Below are 9,427 nucleotides of genomic sequence, written 5' to 3' on the forward strand. Positions count from 1 at the left end.
GGTTCAATGCCTGCTTTCTTTCATGGGAGAACCCTCCAACCTATCCAAACAAAACGGCCTGACAGCGCATCCGCCTTCAGCATCAGCAGATAGCCAGCGTGTATATCAGCCAAGCTGAACAAAACATTTTAGACCATGTGTCAGCAGTCGGAACGCATGGTAACCAACAGATTTTGTGCTCCGCACGGTTCTCAACACAGCTGAAATGCAGTCCTTGCGTCTCTTGGTCATCGCTACAGCCGTTGTCCTCTCTTGTGCATTCTCTCCGCTGAAGCCTTTCAATAGGTCCACAAGAGGAGGAGCTCGTGTCCAAACAACGCTTTTTACGAAGGTCTCTGCCAGGGCTGCACAGTTTTATTCTGAATCAACTGCGTCCCACTTACGACAGGCTGGCATACTACATCATCATCGACCTCTTGCCGTTCAGCAATGCCCACATAAAAGTCGCCAACGGTATCGTCATTTTCACGTGTCAGCACGGCCCCGAAGAATGCTACGTCAACGAGGTCCAGACGTGTGCAGTTAAATACGTCCACCCTCCCACGCAGCTACTACATTTAATCGCCCGCATGCTTTCCGACGACAACTCCGCCAAGGCAGGCGACCCTTGCGCGCGGAAAGTGGGCACCGACTGGCCAGTGCTGGACAAGTGCAGCCAGGGAGGGCAAGCAGCTGCTTTACGAGATGGGCAAGAGGACGCGGGGACACCACCTGACCACTGAATACGTGCCATGGGATGAATTCAATGGCGTTCACAACGAGACGATGGAAGTATTGGCCAGGCACGACCTCTTCAGTGTGGTGTGCGCCCTGCTTAAGCCAGAGAAGCCCTATGTATGCGAAACTGCTGAACGTGAGCCTGCAGATTGCTTCTCAAGATACTGAATCTGTTCACAGTTGGCATTATGCAGCTTCCTCTGACTTCAGAAGAGCGCTCCTCTATCTGCACATGCATAATTATAGTTCGGCTCGCCGACGCAGCTCAAGAAGCAAAAATAGGCATCTCCTTCATCAATCTGCAAGGCAACCTGGACGTTAAATACCTGTATCAAAGTATTAACTTCTGTTGGCGCATCACAAATAATTTTTTTTATTTTTAAAGTAAGCAAAGGCAGATCTAGATTATCTATTGCATTCCAGATTTTTAGCAAATTAAGGGCAATTATAAACACGGGAAACCGACTTACGCATCTTTTATGCACTTCGGCCGTCCTAAAAAATTGTCACGATATTAATGCTTGACGTTTAACTCAAATCTTCGTAGTTATGACCACAACAAAAGATAGACGATCAAAGATGAGAACCAGAACCACAGGTCTCGCATACTGAGCCTTCCATCAAGCATAAATTCGGTAATATGTTACTTTATGGCAGGAATCACCATCCTGTTTGTATTCTTTGTACTTGTCTTCATGTGTAATAAATGATTCTACCTCCCAGATGGTGAAGTGAACCTTGCGCAGCGATTTGAGGCATGATGTGTAACACGTATTCGAGCACTCGGCTAGGAGATTGAGTTATAGATGGCAATAATTAAACTGTTTATCGAAATAAGGGAGGCGTCTCACTTGTTAAAGGATGGCGGCTAAGAAGAGGAACGCTTCCGTAATTATCCTGGGTAGAATATTGGGCGTGCTCTCTACTGGACGTTTTCAGCGTTCTTTAGCGACTGCGATCACAAGCTATGAGTGCTTTATTCTGTTGTGGGATTCTTTTCGCTCCAATTGTTGTCCAACTCAGTTTAACGTGCTTTAAAAATCGCCCTGATGTTGACGCCAAAACTGAGCCTGATTTCTGTCCGATGGGCGTTTATATACGAGAAAAATAATCCTAAACGCCCCAAGCTGCACTCGAGTGACACGTTGGTCCCTCGGCATTAGCTGCAGGGATTAAAAGATGCTGTGTAACAGTTATTTCTACATATACACACCCTTGCTAGAGACTAGATGGAAAGACTGGATTGCGTCACACAGGTCCCGCCACACGGGGGAGTGTAGGTTGCCGTATTCACAGCGCATGGTGATGCAAAGCTTACTACTACAAGTGTCGACGCATGCTGCAGTTAAACAACAAGAAATGGCATCGGTCATTATCATCTTTATAGGTTTCGCTTCATGCCTTGTACAACCATACTGCTCCACGTGCTCTGAGGCACTAGTGGTGAACCTGTCAGTGGGTCCCGATTATTTGAAGGCAGATAAGTGCAGTATTGCGTGGTTCATGAAGGAGCAGAAAAGTTTCCAGGGGCGAAGCGACGCTTATTCCCACATGTTAATCGGTGCGTGGTCGGTAAAGATAAGCCCGCGCGCTGGTTGAGGCGAACGCCTTTTTTTCGTTTTGCGCGCCTGCGCATTACCACTGTGGTGATAAGCCGGACACCACATCCCTCGCCTTTTATATTGGCTAATTTAGCAACCTAAACTCCAGCTTGATATCTGTCCTGTAGTCGACGGTCTCTAGTCGGGTAGCGTCTTGCACCCGCCGTCTGAACCTCTTGCGAAACGGCAGGGTCACTGGTGGTAGGAGTGGAGGATGTCACTGGGTGGACGCTTGGTGGAGACGCCAGGAACACGTCAGATGCCTCGCGGTCCGGATCCATGATCCGCGCGAGCATCTGGTCCTTGTGGCGACGCCAGGTGAAAGTGCCTCGCTGTGGTACCATGAACGGTAATAGACAAAGGGCCGGACTGCCCCACAACAATACCTGGGGCCCAGTTTGGACTTCCTCGATAATTACGAGCCATCACTTGGTCGCCGACTGCTATGTCACGATCACGACGTGGTCGAGCCACGCATTGCTTGAACTGATTATATGCAACCCTTCCTCCCACCGCTGGCTTGACAAGATCGAGTCGATTTCGCAGCCATCGTTCAAGTTACAAGTTTGCTGGTGACTCAGTTGTCGCATGAGGCGAGTTGCGATAGGTAAGCATAGACTTGTGAAGCCTCAGATGTAATGTGTCCTCTCCGCTAGACTTACGAAGAGCGTTTATAACTGTATGAATAAAACGCTCTGCAAGCCCGTTTGAGCCGGGATGATACGGTGCTGTGAGCACATGACGACAGCCCAATTCTTTTGCAAAAACCTTGAACTCTTTGGAAGTGAACTGCGGGCCGTTATCAGTGACAATGGTTTCTAGGAACCCAAACCGCGCTAACAGCTCTCTCAATTTGTGAACTGTAGCATCCGATGTAGTCGAGCGCTTAAGAAACACTTCCGGCCGCTATGAGTGCATATCCACGACTACAAGAAATATTTCATGCAAAAATGGGCCAGCGAAATCTATATGTACGTTTTGCCATGGTGCTGTCGGCCAAGACCAAGGGTGCAGGGGCGCTTTGCACGGCTCTCAGCGTTGTTCTTGACAACTTACGCAGGCCTTCACATTACGCTCGAGGTCCGCCTCGATGGACGGCCACCACACGTAGCTGCGCGCCAGTTGCTTGCTGCGCACGATGTCCGGGGGCCCTTCGTGGTGTTCGTCAGCAGCAAGTTGCGCAACTTTTCCGACACGATCACTCGCATCCCGAACATGATGCAGCCTTGATGAACTGTGAGCTCGTTCCCTCTGTCAAAAAATCTTTTTCAGTCACAGACGCCGGCCACCCCCGATTTATGAAATCTATCACTTTACAAAGCAAGGGGTACAAAGCTGATGTTCGAACAATGTCCTGGCTTGAAACTGTCATTGATTGCAACCACAATGAATAAAAAGTTTCCTCTCTTTCTTGGGTTTCATCTTTCACCACTGATAGTGGCAGGCGCGAACAGAAATCGGCTTCAGCATTCGCGCTTGAAGCGAATACTGGTAAGCTGACAATATGACAGCCCAGCGCTGCAAACGCGCTGCTGTGATACTAGAAATGCCGGTTGTTGGGACCAAGATTGTCTGAAAGTGTTTATTCTCGGTGAATAAGTTGAACGAACGGCCGTAAGCGTAGAACTTAAAGTTCTCAACACCAAATATCGCAAAGGCCTTTTTCTGAAGCTGGCTGTATTTTTTATCGGCATCGGTCAAAGTACGCGATGCGAAAGCGATTGGCTTTGTGCTGCCATCATATAAAACATGAGAAAGATCAAAACACATTCACTCACAGTATAAAGTAGTCCACTCCGGAAAACACCATCTACGCACACATTCAATCACAGTAGGCCATAGCCCGTTCCTGCTTTCACCATTTACAAACAAGATCCGTGTCCTGCAGAAATATTAAAACAAGGCGTGCAGCCTCCCTTCTGCATGTCTGGTTTCCACTCAGGTAAACAATGTCTTGAACTGTACTGTGACTCCACAGGGTACTGAAATGATCGAGCACCGTTTCCCTGTAGAGACTTTTCCCATCTTGAGATACTTTTTTGATGGACTCCTTGAGAGAGCATTATGGGCGAGATTGTCTGCCACCTCATTACCGTAGACTCATATGTGAGAGGGCACCCATTGGAAATTGAGAGTAAATGCTCTGCTGTGCAGATTCTGCGCCAAGCGCAGAGAGCTTCCAGCCAAGGCATCAGTTGGGAATCCGCGCTCTAACCTCTGAAGGGCAGATTTTGAATCAGTTAGGATGACAACAGGTTGAGCCGGACAAGACCCTAACTTCCGTAAAGCAGCCTCAATAGCAAACCTTTCAGCCGTTGTGGAGGATACGATAGCAGGAAAGTGTACGGACCACTTACAGCCCAAAGAAGGAATGTAAAAAGCCGCGGCGCTAGCTTGTTTTACCTTGTCCACAGAATTATGCGTGAAAATTTGAAGATGGCGGGCACACTCTGTTTTCAAGTGTTCAACTACAACCAAACGCGTTGCTGCCAAAGGAGACCTGCGCTTTGCGCTCACATGGGGGATTGTGACCTTACAGTCGAGGGTCGAAAAAGACCAGAGGGGTGGTCGAGATAAGCCCGCGCGCTGGTTGCGGCGTACGCCTTTTATTCGTTTTGCGCGCCTGCTCATTACGACTGCGGTGATAAGTCGGACACCACAGTAAGCGATTTGGAAATTTTTAAATGCAACCGGGGCAGCAGTAAGAAACTTCCATATACACCACTGTTCAGCAACTACAGACGTCAGCCCCAATTCCTCCCATAGCCGCCGGAGGGAAGCCAACTAGAGCGTCTTATCGTCGTCATAAAAACGGCATCCAAAAGAAAAAAATTTCTTGCCCGAGACTTGTTCGAACCACCGACACCAAAATAAAAAACAAATTATTATCCCGGTCGTTCAGACCACTCGGACACCACCACAGCCTTTTCGCGGTGCGTGCGTGGGCAGGAATCATTCAGTTATACGTATCAGTTCCCCTCCAGCCACCAGGTGTGATTGAAATCGAACACAGCCGGAGTCTTCTACCTTTGACTCAGGCTTGACACGAGTACAGAGGCGCTCGGCTAATCGCCAAAGGCAAAGAAGAAAATCGGACCAACACAACGCTCCACACGTATGTAAATAGGCCTTGAACGATTCAAGGAACGCGGCTAAAAGCATCTGCGACCCGCTCTGGAATGTGATACGCTGCTGCTTCAAAGCGTTCCAAGTGACGTGAAATAGTGAAATGTTAAAGTCTCAGAGCTACAGCTATATCTTTCCCAGAGTTACGCGTCGTCGGCGTCGGCGGTAGTATGCAATTGCAGGCACAGCACGCACTCACCAGCGATCAGGTATTGACTCAGCGCTCGCAGCCGTCTCTTACAGCTTCAACCCTCCGAAATTATCGGCTACACCTGCGTGGCCAGTACACAGATTCTGGGGTTTGTTATCGCGTGTGGTCGATATCTGCTGCGCAGATTCTGTGCAAGCCACGCTTATCAGCATCGCCATCCCAGAAAGCCTGTCTGGCATGGGTGACATCTGTGCAGTTCATATTTCTGCCTAAATCATAATTGTTGGCATCTACATGTCATCGAACGTCTCACTGGCGAACTGGCAAAAGTTAACCGGCAGATCAAATCTCAGAATTTGCCACCAGAACGCTTTTGCAATGATCGTCGTATCGTCCTGAATATATACGGTATATAGCACAATCTGTTCAGTGCTGACATGCCATGAAAAAGTCTAGACCACAAAAACAACGACAGAAGCTGTCAGATCGCGCAATATATGCCTAAATACAGTAATCGACGGCAACACAGCAGCCTACAAAATTACATGCGGGTGCACATTTCTCAAATGAGCAGACGCCAATGTGCCGCTGCCTAGACGACCGTCCGACCGTCCGACCGTGCGTGTGTGTGTGTGTGTGTGTGTGTGTGTGTGTGTGTGTGTGTGTGTGTGTGTGTGTGTGTGTGTGTGTGTGTGTGTGTGTGTGTGTGTGTGTGTGAGTGTGAGTGTGAGTGTGAGTGTGAGTGTGAGTGTGAGTGTGAGTGTGAGTGTGAGTGTGAGTGTGAGTGTGTGTGTGTGTGTGTGTGTGTGTGTGTGTGTGTGTGTGTGTGTGTGTGTGTGTGTGTGTGTGTGTGTGTGTGTGTGTGTGTGTGTGTGTGTGTGTGTGTGTGTGTGTGTGTGTGTGTGTGTGTGTGTGTGTGTGTGTGAGAGAGAGAGAGAGAGAGAGAGAGAGACAGTATAAACCATAAACAAGAAAATGTATTTGTTCCTGGCGGCACCCGTCGTAGAAGCTGTTGTCAGTACTGCTCCGTGGAAATAATACGGGACGCCCGCCTGTCTGGGTCCGTTGCTCTACCAACTAGGCTATCAAAAGTTACTGGGAAACGGCCCAGCGCGGCTGATTTGGTGCGCAAAAGCTATCTCCCAGTTTTGCTGAAAATTTCAAATAAGGGAGCAATTACTCATCAGCATCAACGAGATCGTGTCTGCACGGCTTCAAATGAAATCTACACAGTTTACTCAAATCGTTCGCATTTGAAAAAGACATTGGTACATTTTAACCCGGGCCCACTGCAGCTCCCAGGCAGCCCACCGACCGACTAAAATTAACAAAATATTTTTTTTTTCTTAAGGGTACGGTAAGTGCAAGAGCCAACAGATGGAAAGGTGTACAAACAATTGAGGGCGTTTATGGTGGTTAGGCCAAGTGCGAATTATATGTGCTCGCACTTCGGTTTTCACTTCGGTTTCTGTTCCAGTTCGACACAGCTTAAGACGGCAATGCAATAGCCATGTGTTATGCATCCATAGTGAACGCCTATTCCAGCCACAGGCGGATGTGGCGTTTTCAATCTTCTCGCCGTGATAGGCTGTCCAGCTTTTGATCAATGCGGTTGTGATGAAACGATCGAGCACATACACTGTGACTGCCCTCAGTTTGAGCGACAGCGTGCGTTTATGGCTGCTACACTCCGCCGTTGGGACCCTGGTCCTCTTAGAGAAACCAAGATTCTGGGGCCTTCGACAAAACCTTCATCACAAAGGAAAGCGGTGAAGACGCTCTTGAAGTTCTTAAAGAACCCGGGGTTGCGTTCCCGGCTATAAACTTGGAGCTTTAGGTGTGCGTCCTCTGTCCTCTTGTCCTACGACGAAACTCATTTCGTTTCAGCTCTTTCTTTTCTTTTTTCTTCATTTTTCCCTCCCCACGCGTAGGGTAGCCTACGGGGGCATCGCCTGGTTAACTTTCTACCTTTTCGTCCTTCTGTATCTCTGTCTCTCTGGATCTATTGCCCACGAATGGAAGTTCATGAACAAGACGACATCCGAAACACGGTGCAACAGACTGGCATTTAAACACGTTGGATATTCACCTACAGCGACGAAATGGTGGTCTTATGCAGTGGAGGAGCGAGCCTGCAGTGTTCGCACCGCTGGGTATTCGGAACCCACTCGTGGCCATTAAAGTGTTCTGCCATAAAGTGTCTTGCATAGTTGACCATAAAGCCTGCTGGCAGGTTCCCACAGCCGCTGGGCAGATTGCCACTAGTCCGCCGTGGCAGGTCGGCTGCTACCTGCCAGAGGCTTCGTAGAGACTAATATCTGCGAATACTGAGAATGGATTTTTAGTGCTGGCGCACTAACATTTGGTTAGGCGAGAAAATGTTGTGGTTTAAGGGAGAGCTGAGCAACTTAAAAATGTTTTGTAGACCTGCCCAAAGAGTAAAGCTATTCATTGCTATTTATGGGCATTAAGCTGAAGTTCGTTGTTTTATGTACTTCTGCTAAGGTATGTTTGCCGGTAACAAAAGAAAAGGAAATATCCCGCTGTGTAGCGAGTAGACAGGGGAATAAGTAGCCATGAATTAACATATTCCGTTCCGAGTGAAGCTGCAGTTTCTCTACTTGTTTTATTTGTCGTGCTTTTTTACTCTACTGATGCTGTTCACGCAAACCTATTTGTTTCTCCCTTTCTAGTTTCTATACCCTCAGTCCCCTTTTCCTGTCCTTACAATCGCGGCGTCCCAGTGTTGAGCGTTATACAGGTTCTGTAATCAAGCATCACACTTGCGACGGGGTATCTATGACAATAGGCTCGCGAATAGAGAGACATTAGGTGGTGAAAAACGCAATCAAGAAATCTTCGTTATTGACGGTGATGCGTCTTCGGTGATCTTTCACTTTTGTATAGACAGATGCTGTGTCCGACTATTCAGTTCTACCAAGAAAAGGTTGAGTGATATGAACACTCAAAAATGCGAAAGCTCCCTCATATCCGGTTTCTGTGGAAGACAGTTCCCCGCATGCCGATGAAAGTGAAAGTGTGGTCAGCGAGGGCTTAAGCACCCCACCAGACGGAGCCGGGAATTCGTAGTCAGAACATGAAGGCACAAAGAGTAGGACAGATAGTAATGTATAGAACTAAATAGAATTAAAAAAATTAAAATTGTAGAATTAACAAAATTAAAAGGAATGCATAGAACTTTTCTGAAGACAGCCGCATGGCGCTAAGTAATTTGCTTCATAATGTTTTTATTGTAATACCAGCATTTTCTTTCTAATTTAAACACCCTCCGCACTGGCTGAGTGTCTATGGTGCTCGCCTACTGACCCGAAAGACGTGGGCTCGATGCTGGCCGCGGTGGTCGAATTTCGATGAAGGCAGAATTCTATAGGCCCGTGTCCTATGCGACCTCAGTGCACGTTAAAGAACTTTAGGAGGTAGAAATTTCCGGATCCCTTCACTACGGCGTCCCTCATAGCCTGAGTCACTTCGGGACATCAAACCTGCTAAATGAAATCGTCAAAACCTTCTTATTTACTCTTCTCCTTTTTTATGCGCATTGTGCACTGCTGCGTCAGTGATCTATGAACACCTGTAATGCATTAGAATTCTCACGAAGTTTGTCGGGGCCCATGATTTCTTTTTTACTGTGTATATGTTACTTACTCGGGCAAAAGTTCTGAATATTGCAACATTTGAAATACTGTTAAGCTCCAATGGGCACTACTAGGTCATTATTCTTTATAGCCCCACAAAATCTTCTTCGTAAAATGTCAGAAAATTGAATATCATAAGGTTTTGTTTTCCCTTCCATGCATTTGTTAATGTAGTC

At 47.6% G+C, this 9,427-nt stretch overlaps 1 pseudogene; it reads left to right on the forward strand.

The window, feature by feature from the left end:
* Positions 1-135: 135 nt before the first annotated feature.
* LOC144129718 (gamma-interferon-inducible lysosomal thiol reductase-like) lies at positions 136-3,548 on the forward strand (annotated as a pseudogene).
* The last annotated feature ends 5,879 nt before the right edge of the window (positions 3,549-9,427 follow it).

The sequence above is a fragment of the Amblyomma americanum genome, chromosome 4, assembly GCF_052857255.1.
Source record: "Amblyomma americanum isolate KBUSLIRL-KWMA chromosome 4, ASM5285725v1, whole genome shotgun sequence".
In the NCBI taxonomy this organism is placed as follows: Eukaryota; Metazoa; Arthropoda; class Arachnida; order Ixodida; family Ixodidae; genus Amblyomma; species Amblyomma americanum.